The sequence below is a fragment of the Hyperoodon ampullatus genome, assembly GCF_949752795.1.
Source record: "Hyperoodon ampullatus genome assembly, chromosome: 4".
NCBI lineage: Eukaryota > Metazoa > Chordata > Mammalia > Artiodactyla > Ziphiidae > Hyperoodon > Hyperoodon ampullatus.
The window spans coordinates 165,461,580-165,478,319 of record NC_136917.1 but is presented as its reverse complement, the minus strand read 5'-3'; the positions used below and the strand labels follow the sequence as shown (position 1 = coordinate 165,478,319).

At 32.4% G+C, this 16,740-nt stretch overlaps 1 pseudogene across 1 annotated transcript in view; it reads left to right on the top strand.

Moving 5' to 3' along the window:
* Positions 1-849: 849 nt before the first annotated feature.
* The window catches only part of LOC307051336 (small ribosomal subunit protein eS26-like), a 29,102-nt pseudogene continuing 13,211 nt past the window's right edge, over positions 850-16,740 (top strand). The window contains exon 1 of the transcript in view: positions 850-1,244. The product of the transcript in view is annotated as a small ribosomal subunit protein eS26-like (transcript). The remainder of the gene's footprint in view (positions 1,245-16,740) is intronic.

Below are 16,740 nucleotides of genomic sequence, written 5' to 3'. Positions count from 1 at the left end.
CTTAGGAGAAAATTAAAAATGGTGCTGCACCTATTTTATTTCAGCATCAAAGACCTACTGTAAATAAATTAGTTCTTCTAGCAAATTATCTTTTACAGGGAATATTAATATTGCGGGGTTATAAAGTGTTTTCTCTTATAGAAGCACCAAATATAGCTACACTTTCAAAGTTTATTTTATTTAGTATTTAATTAAAATCCAAATTAAAGGCTATATTAAAATTAAAAGCTATACTAAATACACTGTGTTAAATACAATAGTAACAATAGTAATAGTAGAGCAATAGTAACAAAATACACTATGAAACATTTTAATATTAATATTATATATTATATAATACCAGGCTCTTAATATTCAATAAGCATATAAATTATTTTTCTTGTTTTAAATAAATAGTTTTACTCATTAGGGAAAATTTTCCTATGAGACAATATAGATGAGATATAAATGACATTACATTTAAAATAATAATTGATCATGGATACCATTTAGACCCATAGTTATCAGAAAAATGTATGAATGAATACAAAGAGACAAGTTGGAAAGCCACTGTAGGAATCCAAAGCATACATGTTTTTCACTTGGTACTTATGGTGCAGATGAAAAATAAATGAGATGATATGAAGGTTATTCCAGAGAAAGATATAGCGAGAGCTACTGATTGGCTATGAGAAGAATAAATGAGTAAATCAAAGTGACTTCCAAGTTTTTGGCTTAAACAATTAGATGATTAATGATATCATATACTGGAAAATATGGTGTGCAGGTTAAAACCTGAATGCTTACAGCATGGGGTAGCACAATTTTAGTTTTTTATAAAACTTGCTCTCTCGCCTTCTCACTTCCAAGATGACCAAGGAAAGAAGGAATAATGGTCATGCCAACAAGGGGCACGGCCACATGCAGCCTAGTCACAGCACCAACTGTGCCTGCAGTGTGCCCAAGGATAAGGCCATTAAGAAGTTCGTTGTTCGGCACATTGTAGAGGCTGCAGCTGTCAGGGCATTTCTGATACAAGTGTTTTCAATGCCTATGTGCTTCCCAAGCTGTATGAGAATCTGCATTACTGCGTGAGTTGTGCCATTCATAGCAAGGTAGTCAGGAATCATTCTCGGGAAACGCGGAAGGACCGTAGACCTCCACCCCAATTTAGACCTGCTGGTGCTGCCCCATGACCTCCACCAAAGCCCATGCAAGGAGCTAAGTCCTTAAAAGCTAAAGAAATACTGTCCCCTGGGAAGACAGTAAAAAAGAAATTATACTTAAAAAAAAAGACTTTAAAAATGATTTAACATTGTAACAGATCTTGATGAATGAGTAGAATAGTTTTTACTAAAATAAGTTTTCAATGGATGTAGAATTCTGGATTGACATTTTCTTTCAACACTTAATGTTGTTATTTATTTATTTTTTGCATAGATTCTGAAGGAAAAAAGCAGGATATAATTCATATCTTTGTTCATTTTTATATAATGTGTTTTTTTTCTCTAGATGCCTCTGAGATTGCCTCTTTGTGTTTTGTTTACAGGAGTTTGAATATGATATGTTTGAGTGTTTTGTTTTTATTTTGTTTTGAATTTATCCTGCCTTCTGTTGTCTGAGTTTAGAATCATTGTTTTGCTCCCTGGTGTCTCTGGTATTAATTATGGAAACTTCTCATTTCATATTTACTAAAATATTTTTGATGCCCTGTACTCTTTTTCTCTACTTTTAAATTCAAGTTATTTATTTGTTACAGCACTTAATATTGTCACACAACTCTTGGATATTCTGTTGCACTTTTTTTTCAATAGTTAATCTCTCTTTGCTTTATGTTACATTTGGATAATTTTTAGACTTATCTCCGAGTTCATATATTCACAGCAGTTGTGCCATGTCTCTGAGCAGTGGAAGGTATTATTCATTTCTCTTACTTTATTTTATGTTTCTAGCAGTACCATTGGCTTTTATAATTTTTATCTCTCTGTACTTTATTATTTCTCTGATCTTAATTGTTGTCCACTTTTTATGATAGAACCTTTAACATATTAATCAGTTATTTTAAATTCTCTCTCAGATTTTTCCAAAATCTGTGTCCTGTTTCAGTCTAGTTCTGGTGATTGTTTTGCTCTTTGTGAGTGTGTTGTCTTTTTTGTCTTGCTTTTTCTTGTGTGCTTTGTGTTTTTGTTGAGCATTAGACATCTTGTCTAGGACTGTGGAAACTGAGGTAAATAAATGTTATTCAAGGAACCTATACTTTGTAGTGTTTTGTTCTCTAGTTTATTTTTATTCTTTGTGAAGTGTTATATTTCATGTGTTGTATCTTTTTGCCTATAGTTGATATTTGTCACTTTCTCCTAAATAATTTTATCTCATTCATTTTTTAAAACTTTATTTCTTACTTAACATTTCTCTTAAAGTATTACATTATCTTTATTTCTAGTAACTCATTTGTTTTACTTTATTACTTTATTATTCATTTCTAAAGTAATTTTTAATTTTATATTTCTAAATCTAATCCTTGATATCTGTCTCCTTATTTATGTTTTTCTAAAATTTGATTTCTTTTTTTCTTTCATTTTTTTAGGGAAGGGGACTGTTTGTTTGCTATCAAGTTAATCAAATTTTTTTGTTTGCTCAACTTCATTTTTTTCCCTCATCTTCTGGATGATTAAAAACTATGCCATCAACATCTTTCCAGATTTAATTCATGTACTGATATTTTGTGCTCAGAGATCAGAAGAATTAATATTGTTAAAATGTCCATACTTCCTAAACTGATCTGTAGATTCAATGGGATCCATATAAATTTCTGGCATTTTTCACAGAAATAGGAAAAACAATCCTAAAGTTTGTATGGAACCACAAATGAATCTCAATATAGCCAGAGCAATCCTGAGAAAGAACAAAGCTGGAGCTAACACATGTCCTGATCTCAAACTATATTACAAAGCTATAATAATCATACTAGTATCATACTGACATAAAAATAGACACATAAACCAATGGAACAGAATTGAGAGCCTAGAAATAAACCCTCACTTACATGGTCAACTAATATTTGACAAAGGAGTCAAGAACACTCAGTTGGGAAATTATGGTTTCTTCAATAAATGGCATTGTGAATAACTACAGGCAGCAAAATGAAACAGGACCCCTATCTTACACTGCACACGAAAATTAACTCTAAATAGATTAAATATGTAATGTAAAATCTGAAACTGTAAAACTCCTAGAATTAAACACAGAGAAAAAGCTTTTTGGCGTTGGACTTGGCAACACGTTTCTGACTATGACCCCAAAAACATAAGCAACAAAAGCAAAAATCAGCAAGTGGGACTATATCAAACTACAGACTTCTGTACAGCAAAAGAAACAATCAACAAAATTCCTACCTATGGAATGGGGAAATTTATTTGAGAAAATATCTATCTAATGAGGTGTTAATAATAAGCAACAAAAGCAAAAATCAGCAAGTGGGACTATATCAAACTACAGACTTCTGTACAGCAAAAGAAACAATCAACAAAATTCCTACCTATGGAATGGGGAAATTTATTTGAGAAAATATCTATCTAATGAGGTGTTAATAACCAAAATATAGAACAAACCCATACAACTCAGTTACAAAGAACAAACAAAAAAACACTCTAATTTAAAAATGGACAGAGGAGCTAACTAGACATTTTTCCAAAGAAAACATACAATGGCAAACAGATACATGAAAATAACACTAATCATCAGGGAAACACACACCAAAAGTACAATGAAATATCACCTCACACTTATTAGAATGGCTATTATAAAAAAGAGAAGAGACAACAAGTGTTAGTGAGACTATGGAGAAAAGGAAACCCCTGTATACTTTTGGGGAAATGTGAGTAGGTACAGCCACTATGGAAAACAGTATGGAGGGTCCTCCAAAAAATTAAAAATAGAACTAACATATGATTTAGAAATCCCACTGCTGGGCATATATAGAAAGGAAATAAAATCATTATATTGATGAGATACTTGCACTCCCACATTCATGGCAGCATTGTTTATCAGAGCCAAGATATAAAAACAACTGTGTCCATTGGCAGGTGAATGAATAAAGGAAATGTGGGATATATTTATCTATATTCATATCTATATCTATATTTACCACATTGTGTATACATACATATTTATACAATGAAATTTAGAGTGAAATATTATTCAGTCATGAGAAAGCAGGAAATACTGCCATTTGTGACCTTTGCAACAACATGAATGGACCCTGAGGGCATTATGCAAAGTGAAATAAGTCAGCCAGAGAAAGAGAAATACTGCATGATCTCAATTACATGTAGACTCTAATAAACAAACAAACAAACAAACAAAAACAACCAAAGCTGAACTCAGAGAAACAGAGGATAGAATGGTGGTTGCCAGGGGCTAAGGGGGAAATGAGAAGATGTTGGTCAAAGGTTGCAAACTTCTAGTTTTAAGATCCATAAGTTCTAGGAATTTAATGCATAGTATAGTGACAATAGTTAATGACACTCTATTATACACTTGAAAGTTATTAAGAGTAGATCTTAAATGTTTTCACCACACACAAAATTTAGGAAATTATGTATGGTAATGAAAGTGTTAACTAACTCTATTGTAATCATTTCACAACATATGAATGTATCAAAGTATCACATTGTACACCTTAAAGGTACACAATGTTATATGTCAATTTTATCACAATAAATCTGGGGAGAGGGTAAAGTTTACATTTCTCTTCCACATTTTCTTCATGGAATATATCCATTTCTCTTAAATAAACCACATTCTATGCACAATTATAACTCTTTTTTTACTTGTTCTCCATTTTTCATTTATCAAGACTAAAGGAAATCAGACTTTAATTTTCAAGGAAACATTGTATTTAAAGAAAAATAAGCCTTTATTCATCATGTGTTGTAATTTACCTCTGTCATTGCAAAAAATTATACCTTTCGATACCTTATGAAAAAGTTACGGATAAATTAGAAATTGCAAAAGGAAGCTAACAAATTGCAGATGAAATTTAAAATGGCAATATTTTCATGTGACTAAAAAAATCTAATTTTGTTGCATTTTCTTCTATTTTTCTAAGAAGTTAAGTTAATTTAATTAGGGAAAATGTGTAATTAAATACTCATATTGCCTCATAAACAGGACTTGATAGGATTATTTCCTCAGCAGCAAGGATGTGATAACATTAATACAATTCAATAGCTGATTATTGCTATCTCCACTTTAATTTTAATGGTACAGATCTTTGCTTTAAATTTAATTTGTATCGATTTTTCCATTTTTTGCTCATTAGGAGTGTATTCCTGCTCTTGGGTTCTGTTTTTCTAAGTTAACTTTCTTAAAAATAGTCCATTTAACAAACGCAGTAAGTTTATGAAATCTTTGAACATAAACACTAATGAAAATATTAAAATTGCTGAAAAGACTGTGTTCAGTTTAGAATCAAGTAAGACTTCCATACTTTGAACAAAATACCTCTTTGGAATAACTACACTATTATTATAAATGTCTTCACCTTGTAACATTTTGTTTTTATATCTATGTATTAAATAGCCCACTAGTGTCTCTGTTGCATGAATATGTAAGAACAGCATAAACACTCCCATAAAACAACAACAAAAACTGGGTTTCCAGTTTGTTTCAAATAAACTTTGAAAACAGATAGTCATATATCTATGCTTAGTTACTTTTATTTTGAAACCATTCTATTGATCAGTTTTTCATACATTTTAACTTGGAAAAGATTCTTTTCAGTAGTTTGGAATCACTCAGTAAAAATTAATCAACCTTGATTAACTGAATGATAATGGCAGTCTTGGAGACATCCTGCTTTGTGACTGCAAGGTGAATTTGTAATTAATGAGGACAAATTTTAATAGTCATCACCAAGATAAGCAGTACATACTGAAGTGCAGTGGCCTAGACACCAATTTTAGATTTCTCTAAGCTTCTCTACCCTGATCTCACTACTTCTCTCCTTTGAGGTTCCCTATCAAGCTCTTGTCAGTCTCCCATTCTGTTCATCACTCTTTCTAAGTTTTCTAAAAGTTTATTGAAGTTCTCTATTGTTGGTACCAACTTGAGATGTCTTCAAGACTGGATTTGGGTCCCGATTAATCTCTATTTATCTTCATTTGCATTAGGCAAAGAAATTTACCTTCAAAATATTGACTGAAAAAAATAATTTAAATAATTGAGAAATGTTTGGTTGGATATATGATATTTGCAATACATTTGCTTCTGAAATTTAATAGATTTAAAAACAAGGGTAATAATACGGTATTCAACTGAAAATAATAGTGATAAATCAACATTTACTTACCATCTGTTACTATGCTTGTCGCTATAAGTGATTCAAAATATAACATTTAATCCTCCCTCAAAATACTAATTTTCTAGGCAGGAAGATAATATATACCCATACAAGGTCAGCTTATATAATAATGTTACTAGTTTATACATAATAAATATCTAACTGACATGTGACTTTAAGTGTTACAGAGTTTTGAGTAAAGAAGGGTCTACTATACTTTTAAAAATTTAAGTCATTGTTATTAAGACATATTTTTTGATTGTCACATAACCGTTTACAGAGGAATAGAAAGAACTTCTAAATTCTCAGCTTTCAAACTTTGTTTTGTATTTTATTTTCTGCAAAATTCCTAAGAAAATCTGTCTTTTAATAGTATTGAAAACTTCTAGAAATGTAAGTGATGAATAATCAAAACAAAGCTTTTAAAACAAGAATAAAGACAGGCAACATAGAAGTTGCCATTTCTAATTGTTCCTCCACTCCAAGTTTGGTGCTAGGAAAAAATATGCTTACAAGGACTATTCTTATTAGTGTCAATGTTCTTATTTAAATAAGATGTTAGGGAATAATAAATCAATTTGTTATGTTTTCTTATTTTCATATATCAGAAATAACTTCATAACCGTGTAGTGATTTAGAGCACTAATTTTGCAGCTAGACTGTTGAGTTCAAAACTGAGCTTTACTATGTACTACCTGTGTTACTTTGGGTGAATCACTTAACCTCTCTGTGTCATGGTTTCCTCATCTTTAATAATAGTGTCTATCTCTAGGGTTGTTGAGAAATTTAATGAGTTAATATATGAAAGTGCTTGGAAGGTTGTGTGACTGACAATAAATGTTTTTTTAGTTTGGGTTAAAAAGTTAAAATGATTACTGATTTTTTTTCCTACTAATATAGCTGAAACATTTTTAGTGCTAAATATATAGGAATTATATAGAAAAGTATTTCTTTAGCAAAATGCCATATTAAGTCACACTTATTTGGCGTTTACTAGTCTTACTAGGAATTATATCATGAAGTTATTTTAATTTCACTGAAGTATGTAGTAAACATATTATATCTAATATTTATTCCCAAGTGTTGGTCATTTAAGGTATTTCAAATTTTACAATATTATCAGTAATGTTTCAATAAAAAAGCATTTACATTTAAACATTTGTAAATAGTCCTTAGTATTTCCTTTTCAAAAATTCATAGACAGAGAATTGCTGAGAGAGGACCATTTTATAATTCATATAGGTTTTCAAATCATCTTCTACAGACCACGTATCATATATTTTCTTTCTTCCTTCCTTTCCTTCTCCTTCTTCTCCACACCCTCCTCGTCCTCCTCCTACTTCTTTTCCTCCTCTCTCTCTCTCTCTCTCTCTCTCCCCCACACACACACCCTTTATGTTTTCCTCTCTCTTTCAAGAGGATGAATTACTTGTATAAAAATGGAATGCATGCCAGATTCTTACTAACTGGAGTATATTTCATCTAAATAGAATTCAGTTTTGTTCTTAGGGTCAGCTTTTCTAGAGAACAACTTTTATTTGAAACTAAAACCATCATTAGATTAGACAGTTATTATATGGCTAATGGTCTGAAAAGTAAAACAACTGGAATAGAGAAATCTTCATTATTTAGCGAAGAGGAGAAACTATTTCTCACAATATTTTTTCAGAGACAATGAAAAGTAAACCAAGAAGTGTTGAATGCTAAAGAGATGCCAAAAATCAAAAGTGATTCCTCTGGGCAATATATCACACATAGTAGACTGTTTCACAAAAATCACAAAAGAGAAAAATGAATGTAAATTCAGAAAATTATGTCAAGATTTGTATATAGATTATCATACACCAATTAAAGAATCACCAGAACCTGATATGTTTTTTTAAATATCATAATAAAATTATGATTTAACATGCTGTTCAGATGCTTAAAATATTTTTAAAGGACAGAGTTTACCTTTAATACATATAACAAAGGTAGTATGTATAACAAGGGTAGTGTAACAAAGTGGACAATGATAAGGTCATATATCAAATTAAAAATAATGAGTGGACTATTATACCCAGAGTGAAATACTCAAAAGCATAGAAAATGATTCTCCGTTTGACAATTTCAGTGACAAAATGACACTAGAATACAATTTTCCAGGAATTAAATAGAAAGTGAAGTGAAGTCTCATTATCTATAAAACCATACAGGTTATGACAGGCAGTGTAACAATTCCATAGTTGAGACTGTCTGGTAAAAAACATTTGAGAACCTGAAGAGGAAAAAAAAATTCAAGAGATAATATCTGAACCCCAATGTGTCCATTTTCTTCACTTGGAAATTGAACACAATGCCTAGAATGACATATGCTCACAATTTGAATTATATTTATTTTGAGGAATTGTAGGTACCATATAATGTATCTTAAGTAGACTATGATTTTAAAACTATAGCAAAATGAATAAAAGTCTGAGTTAAGAAAATGAGCTATAAAAAGTGATGATTAAATAGGAGAATTTACCAGAATCATAAATATGAGTGAAAAAATATACAAAAATAAGATCCATCAATAAATTTCTCCCCCAAGGAAAACTAACTTTTAATTAATGAACAGAAGAGTGTATCTTTGTTTAAGTCATTTTCAATCTCACAACCTCAGGGATATTCTGGAAGAATGTTTCTGTATAGATTTGGGAGATTGTTTTTGCATGGAATTTTGCAGCTTCTTTGCCCTATTTCTGAACTAGAGAGTAATAGTGGGTATATATACATGTGTATTTGTGTATTTTAATCTAGATTCCTCTAGGAAAAGTATGGTACTAAGTCTGAAATGAAAGTTCGGTCAAGCAGAGCAGAATTATTAACAAAAAATAATACACAAAGAAAAAAAAACAAAATAGGAATATCATTTGTAAAAATTTCAAAACAGCTTTATTTGGAAATATAAACAGACTCAGAGTTGCAAGAATTATAGAATATTTTCAGAGCCCTATTAAAGGCAAAAGATCATGTACTTACTACAATAAATGTCAGCTTACTTTTTAAATTAAACTAATATGTAAGAGTGGGAGCTGAAAGCAGGCCATGGAGACTTATATGGTCTTATGGTAAATAATAAATTCAATACATTTGATTATTTGTAAAGCTTTCTGAGATTTATAGGTTTTCTGAAACAGCTAGTTACATCAAATTGACAGAAGAATCTGTTCATGTAAAAATAATTACATTTAGCTTTCAATGTTACATAACTTTTTACTTGGAAAAAGAAATCTCTACATTAGAATTTTAAGCATTTGAATTAAATCACCATTAACAATTGAGTTTTTTCCTAAGTTGTTCAAAAATTCACTGGAGAAAAATACCATAAAATGTACGTAGGTGAGAGATAAAAGATTTTGTATTAGTTACCATCTTAAGAAACATTGCCTCATTAGAAAACTTTGGCAGCATAGAAATTCACAAATATAAAGCTGAATAATCAGCCTGAGTGTCTGGTGGTTGCATTCAGGACTCTCCTTTATTATCCAAATAAAGGAAGATGAAAACACTATTGGCTGAAGATAAAATGAGTTCACTTCTGTAAAGTTGAAGTATTCCCAACATGTAGTAAGCACCAATAAGTGTTTGCTTTTATAATTAACGTTTAATGTATTATAATACTACGGAGATTTCAGAAAAAAATGTTTAGAGCATGGATTCCTAGAGTTAACAATAGTGTTCTCTAATAAGTCTAGTAATTGGTAAGTTAATCAAATTAAACTGATCTCTTTACTCCAAACATCCATAGAATATATGGGACAAATTTTAATTCAGGTACACATTTATTATTATTATTATTATTTTACATCTGAAAATCTGTTGACATATAACACAGCCTACATTCCATGTTGCACAGAGTAAATCCTTGATTATCCAACTGCTGGTTATTAATCTCTGCAATGTTAATCAAAATCTTTGAAACACATGTTTAGCTAGGGACTCTATGTTCGTTAGCATTGCAAAGGAAAGAATGTAAGTTATAACTCTGATATAAACACTTTTATTCTCAACCATGTAAACTAGTGGCTATATATAATTGGTTAATTTTAATTTAAAAGGAAATGAATGGTAAAATCTCCTTTTTTTCAGTTTGTGGAACCTCAATTTACTTAAAGTCTAAATCAAACTTGAACCAACATAGCAACTCTTTTTCATGAATAATGGGAGATTTCAAAGGAATGACTCAGTTATGGATAAGGACAGATTTTAAGCAAACTAGAGAATGAGCCAGACCTCATTCTTGTCCTCAGGCAGGTGCATGGTAAGTGATTCTGGTCGGATGTTATCTCACTACAGCTTTCAGCTTTACAGTAAGTCACTCAAAGTGTACACTCAGACCATCAAAATGATGTAATCAATTCAAAAATCCACTTTAATTTTCTGACTTGATTTCTTTGTCTATAGTCACTTTAATCAGAACAGGATTTTAAATCAATTTCAGAAAAATAGTAAGGAGGCCACTATCTCATTCTAAAATGTAAATCACTTCTATATAAAATCTACTGTATCCTATAATGTGAATATTAAATCGGGCTGTGTACAACAGGGGTGTACACAGTTCATTTGTTGCATCTTTACTTTTTTAACAGTCTCTTATCTTTACAATGCAGTATAATGGTAAATACAATTGGATCTTTCTCTAAGCAAGTAATAAGCCAATAAACTGCACTATTTTGAAAAAAAATATTTAATTCAAAGTGTGGCTCACTTTCATCAATACCTGTCTGCAATTCAAAATTGTTTAAAAAGCAACATACGATTTTTTTGTCTGTATCAATAACTGAGCATTCATTTGGGATGCTGATAATCTCTTGTTTTTAAATTGCCAATATCTAATTAGGAAGATGCAAACGATTTTTGCTTTGTGTTGTGTTTGTTAATGTTTGTGGTATTACAAATACTAAATAGAATGTGGGAAACTCTTACAATATTTGCTCTTTTAAAATTTCCTATTCATTCCTCGTGATTCTATTTTCAATAGTAGTCTTGCAAACATTTCTAAGTCTATAATCTCAAGTTTTAGAGGGAGAAATACAGTGACTATATTAAATTATAGGAAGAGAATTTGTATTAGTTTCATTCTTCATTTAAATACATTTAGTAATTAATTACCCAGAACATGGTAGGTATTAAACTCTGAGTCAATATGTGAAAGAATGATCAGTGAAACATGGAAATTTTTTAATATATTTGAACCACCTAGTGCTGTATTCTTTATTCACTTACATTTCCCATTATTCTCAGTTTATGTGTAAATTTTAAGTATATATGAAATATCATCGATCTTCTTTTTTAACCTTAAATAGTCAGCATATGAGTTGTGCTGAGCCTAAAAGGTAAGTGTTCAACAGACTAAAAATAAAATTGCGTTGCATCATGATTTTCCTCATGGGAGTGTGGGCACATCAACAACTATACATCCAGATGCATCATTGTGTCAGTCAAATCACTTATTTTAAAAAAAGAAATTAATTGTCCTCACAAAAAATTAAAGGCTTTTTAAAGGCAATAAAAAGATGTAGATTTTTAACATTTTTTTTTTGTATTTTAACAGATGTTTTGGATTAGCAGATAAAGTAATTAAATTTGTGGGACACCTCTGTGCATTTCTTTTTTACAACTACCCTCTGAGGTAAATAAAATCAACTTCAGTGCATGTTTCATGGCTCTGAGAAGGAGTATCTTATGTTCTTTAACTAAACAACTTAGATTCCGTGATTACCATTACAACTAAGAGCTTGACAACGTGTTAAAGACTCTCTCCTTAATGCCCCTATACATGGTCTGAGAAAATATCAGCTCTGGTTTAACACACTCCTGTAGGCCTTTTCCATGTTTGAGAATTGCTGTCACCCTATAGACTCATGGTGAGGACCAGAGTTGGAACCTGCACACTGCTGAATGGTCTTGTTATATCTCCTTTGCCAGAGTTCTAGCCACCCAACATTTTCACTTTAAAAATTCCACTAAGTTTTCTGCAAGCTCTAAATAACACAGTATCTTTCCACTCAGCCCACATAGAAAGAAACAACACATACAAATGCACTGTGCTATTTCCTAGTCTCGGTTGTGACATCAGATGGGTTTTCATGGTGGCCACAAAACTCCGTGTAGCCAGGAGAATTCTAAGGTTGAGCTTGGAAGTGAGGGCAGAGGGAAGTGCTGTCCTCTGAATCCATGATTTTGTCCTCCAGCCCATCTGTGGTCTCCAGGCCAGCTTGACCACTGAGATCTGTACATTACGAGGCATGAGGCCTCTCTTAATATTGGGTTGGCCAAAAAGTTTGTTCGGGTTTTTCCATACGATGTAATCCGTGATTCCCATTGCATCTGCTGCTTCTTTCATCTATGTTGGGAATTACAGGAGAGGACAGATGGTTGTTACCAACATAGTTAACAAATCATTATCAAATCGCTTTAAAAAAATGCTCTAAAGGCCAAAAGTTAAGAGCTTCTGGTTACATAAACATGAGCATTTCAAAAAGGAAAATCTTGAATTACCTTTATTACCTTCAAATACTTAAATCTATTCTTGATTACATGTAATGGAATGAAATCGACCCTAGAAGTTCATCACTGTTTAGAGCTTCTTCCTTTTGGTTTTTGTTTATTTTTACTTTTTCTATATTGTTTTCACATGGTGCTCGACAGCAATGAACCAAGGCCTCCATGGGAAGCAGGTGTGTGGACCACTGCAGGGTAGCCTGGCAGTCTGGTGCACCAGACCTTAATATTGGAGGAGAGAAAGGATAGAACAACTTACCATATCTAGCCCATGACCTTATGGGACAACTTATTGGACATTTATGGAAGGTCTGTTCATATAATATAGAAAAAGTCCTGTCAAGTTCCCTCCACCCTCCAACCTTTTAAAAGGAAACTTGTTACAGCGACACCTTCTCACATATGACAAGGTAGAGATACAAATCACAGGTACAGCCTGGTACAGAAATGTCATTTTTTGTTTGTTTGTTTTGGTTATTTTTTGCCACACCGCACAGCTTGCGGGATGGGATCTTAGTTCCCCAACCTGGGATTGAACCCTGGGCCCCATGCAGTGGAAGCGCAGATTCCTAACCACTGGACCACCAGAGAATTCCCAAGAAATATCTTCTTTTGGAAATGGAGTTGTTGGGCCATCTCTAGAACTGAATCCGGAACTACACGTCCACAGGGTTTCATAGGTTATAGGAGATGGGGCAGAAGGTACTAAGAGGGAGAGAGCTCTATGCCAGACTGGTAAAAGTTAGAAGACATTTCATGTTAACCCTTGTTTGTGTGTGCATTTTATTCCTTGTTTCTGTGTATATTGACAATGCAATGTCCTAATGTCTAAAGCATTTTAGAAGGACAGATAATAAAACAACCTCTTTATAAATGTTCTTTTGTTAGTTTGTTAGGAAGGATTGCCTTCAGAGAGCGACCATTGTTAATTCTTCTCTTGGAGCTGGACTCGTTTGTGTACTAGTCATTGGGATGGTAAAGGAAGAAGAGGAGAAAAGGTGGAGGGCAGGATGTCCCATGTGCATTTTTTGGTAAAGTGCATGTATTTATTGTGGACAGATTTCGTCCTTTGTTTTGTAACATCTAAGCTTTTAAAATATCTTGAGTTTACAATGTATGATAAAATGTAGAGCTAGTAAATAAACAAACCTGAAATATCCCTTTTGTTACGGTTCATAGAAAAGAAACATCTTGGATAAGGCATTTTTGGACCACCTTTGAGCAGTATACATTAGGAATTGTTCACCGGGTTGGCAGCAGTGGGACAGAAAGAAGCACAAGGGAAGTGAGACACTCAGACGTATTCATACTTACTTTCTGATTTTAATCATTGTTGTACGTGTGTATTTCTTGGCTGAATTATATAAATATATTACTAAATAATTCAATTGAAACCTATTTTTGCTACTATTTTAATAATATATTTGATAATTATCTTGGAGGCATTATACTTACTATATTCTAGTTCTTTATGTGTCATTTGACATCGAGCACTAAAGGAATGCAGTAATTTGCTGTAACTCAACCAATATCTTTGTCCAGATGTCTAATACCATACTATGAATTTTTTGCCCCAATGAGAGGCAGGATTATATTTTTGCCCTTAGTAAATTGGTATAGTATATTCTTAGTTATCAAAATACTCATTGCTTTCAGAGCTTAAATAAATATTTTTGACGTGTGGTGAAGCATGATATACTGTACCATCTCAACCACATAAAAATGTATGCTCAATTGTTTGTTTATACACACAAGGGCTAAGCCAGATGCTTCAGTTCTTAAACTACAAATAGCTTATGATTACAAATTATTTTTCTTATTTTTTTTTGAAACGCACATATTGACTTTTTAAAGGTTGGGGTAATGTTATAGAAAACAAAAAGTTCATCAAGAGTCTATATCATTTCTGAATTTATATATACCCAGTAACATAATGTCAACGTGCATAGAGTGGAAATATGGAAACTAAAAGGGTAAATAGACAAATCCCTAAAAATATTGGAAGGTTGAGGGTACCTTTCTGAGTAAATGAGAGATAGTAGACAAAAACAGCCAATAGAAAATGGATGGGTAGGCTGAGTAAAGATCACTCTTATCAGTGTGCATGAGCATCATCCAATCTGCTGAGGTGCTGAACAGAACAAAATGGCAGAAGAAGGGCACATTTTCTCTCTTTACTTGAGCTGGGACATCCATCTCCTACCCTCAGACATTGGCACTCCTGTGTCCTGGGCCTTTGGTCTTTTCCATGTAGTCCCGTGTTTAGACCTTTGTGGTTTGTAAAGGATTCTGCTAAGTCAGGTAGGCTCTGACCTATAAAGTCACCTGTTACTATTCAAACCTTATATAAAGGGTCTTCGGCCTTAGGTTATACCACATTTAGACATTGGCCAGAGACAGCTTCCTGTGGCAGTTTGATCATAGCAAGAGGCTTTCGGTAAATGCAGTGCTACAGGCATTAGTTATTAGGAACAGAATACATCAATTTCGAAGCTACCTGCCATCTCCAACCTCTTCTTTTATATTTAGAGCACTTCCCCCCTCCACTGGCAGACAATGTAGGAATGTAATGAGGGCAGTAGATGCTTTGGTATCTGGGAAGGAAAGGTAACATGGAAATAACTGGTTTGAGGTCGGAGGTCAAGAAGAAGAGAATGATGAAATAGAGAGATGAGTGGAAAAGTAAAGGATGAAAAAATAAGATACCTAATATTAAAAATCTTACGAGTATCAGCTAATATCCTTTCTTTAAGGCAGCCATGCTAACCTCCAAATGACTTCAGAGGAAAATGTGAGCCAAATAATTTATTGACAAACATAGTTTGAAATAGGGACACGAGCAGAATAGCACGTCTATGTATTCAGTAAACATGGGCTTTATATCTTTCAAATGTGCTTTTCTTGGAAACAAACTGCATCAAGGTCTTCATGTTGCTTTTAATGCCGACTTTTCATTTCCCATAGCCCTGTCTGGATGGATCACTCTATAGTGTAATATTTTGTGCCATTCTTAACATGTCACTGGTGATGATTACCTTTTTAACCTTCATTTCTTCTCTCAAAGCTAATTAGACTTACAGTTAGAAGTAGTGAGAGAGCAGTAACTTTTATAAAATATCTGGTATTATTTTTGTAGTAATGAGTGTTAGTTTGACCCAGTGGGGAAACATTGAGGCAGCTGTACATTGCAGCCAATGTTTCAAATTCTGAACGTTTATTTTACTCCTTGGGTGTTTATTGAAATAAAAAAATATATATATATTTGATTGGTACCTTTGAATCCTTAAAATATGATATTTTAAAACATATGATTCGATCATAATGTTGAGAATCATCTTTCTGTCCTTTATAAGAATTACTATTTGATTGGAATAGCACTCAGTATTGAAATGTACATTGTGACAAAATTTAAACCAATAGACAAAAAAATGTGCAAGATGGAGGTTTTTCAATTTTACTTTGATTTCATGATTATCTGTTTGTATCTTATGACAATGCACTCACTGTAGGTTGTACAGTGGAGAACTGATGTGAAAAGTCAAACTGATAGCATTGCTTCTGTGAGAATGAAACTCTTATAGATGTATTGCAGTCCTTGCAGTTAGAACCAATTTAAGAAAGGTGTTTGAGAAGAGCCTTTTAGGGAAGAAAAAAGGGATCAGTACCATCTTTATTGGGAGACTGAACACCACTAGTAAGTGCAAGTCACAACATTAAGAAGTCTTAAAGCAATTAACCTTACTAAATATTATGTATGTGACCAGTATATGTTGTTGTTGCTGCTGTCTCAATAAGAGCACATCTTAAATCTCTGGGGGTAATTATGGTAATAATAATAATAATAATAATAATAACTTTTAAATAACATTTAATATCTTCCAGTCACTACT